The following is a 1,543-nucleotide window of genomic DNA, read 5'->3' as shown; positions in this document are numbered from 1 at the left end:
CTGCACCACAGACACCGACACTGCATCATCTCAGAAGGGCAAAGGAGGATGTTTACAAAACCGCAACGGAAAACGGGTCTGGATTTGAAATACGAGCTGAAACCCTGTTTTATTTTTTTCTCATACGCTCTCTTGTTCTTGGTTCTTTTTTCCCCTCTGAAAAGGCGCTAGTTTCGAAATGCAGACACTCAGCCGTCATGTTGAATGTGGTTGCCATTGAGTCAGGTCGCTTACATTTCCTTTAAAAACAAAAACCGAAACATTTTCCTGCCTCAGTTGCCTTTGGGTGTCGAGGAAATAAACCAAACATTTTACGTCTTTCTCTTGTTTGTTTTATCGCCTGTTAGTTGTATGGTTAAGATATTTTTGTTTTAGTCTAGTCTACTGTTTCTTTGACCATCTCCATCCATCTTTTCCTGGGCGTTCCTCTGTCTCTTTCTTCTGTTTCCATCTGATCTCTGGTTGTATACTCTCGCTTCTATATGTGAGGCAGTGTGGTGAAATCAGGCGCTCGTCAAAATAATGAAATTTAAAAAAAAAAGCATTTTTCCACCAGTTTGACCATTTTTATGGAAATTTTACTTTTTGGCTAAACATCTTTTATCTTCATATGAAAACACATTTCCGGGAGAATTTTATTGAAAAACTTTGTTTAAGGGCTTTAAAAAAATGTAATTTTCAAATTTCAAGGACTCTTAAGCTGTTGAAGTTACCAAACTTTGGCGCCATTTTCTCTTTGATTTAACCACTGAAACCAGGCTACTCCACCTTCTTCAATAACAAATACCTCAAATTCTATTCAAGCTAGATGGATATTTATTTCACTGAAAGCAAGGCACATAAATCATCTCTCAGATGATACCAATGACTCCACATGCCCCAAAAATTGACGAGCGCCTGATTCCACCGCGTTGTAACACATACTCTCTAGTGGTAGTCTTGACAGATGCCCAAACCGTTTCACTCGTTGTTTATCTGTGTGTTGGGATCAGGGAGTCGAGTCGAGCCAACTTATTCCCAGACAGTTTCGTTTCTCACCCTGTCTCTTCTTGTGATGTTCAAAGCCAGGTCGTGGGCGGTTGGCGGTTGCACTGGTGTGGTTTACTTCTTCTTTCCTATCAAACATATATCGTCTTTATCTCCCTTCCTTCTTTTTTGTGTTTGTTACTTTCTTGTAACACCTCTAATCTTCGGCACTTATATGACCCTATTGTGTTGCAAGTGCTGTAAAACTCTTATTAAAACTAAAAACAAAACCCAGGTCGTTTTTCAGTGACGCAAGGGGGACTGGTTCATGACTGGGTACACTTTCGAATGACGAACTGGGTTTTTGGCGATGAATCAACGGACGCCTTTCTTTGCTGGTGCTAGGGTGCTAGGCTGTGTTTAGTAAATATTATTCAGGAAGTGCGTTTCTTTCTCTCTCTCTCTCTCTCTCTCTCTCTCTCTCTCTCTCTCTCTCTCTCTCTCTCTCTCTCTCTCTCTCTCTCTCTCTCTCTCTCTTTCTCTCACACTCTCTCTTTTCTTTCTCTGACTCTCTCAT

Source organism: Aplysia californica, unplaced genomic scaffold (genome assembly GCF_000002075.1).
Source record: "Aplysia californica isolate F4 #8 unplaced genomic scaffold, AplCal3.0 scaffold00008, whole genome shotgun sequence".
Lineage (NCBI taxonomy): Eukaryota > Metazoa > Mollusca > Gastropoda > Aplysiida > Aplysiidae > Aplysia > Aplysia californica.
This window is presented reverse-complemented; position numbering follows the sequence as displayed.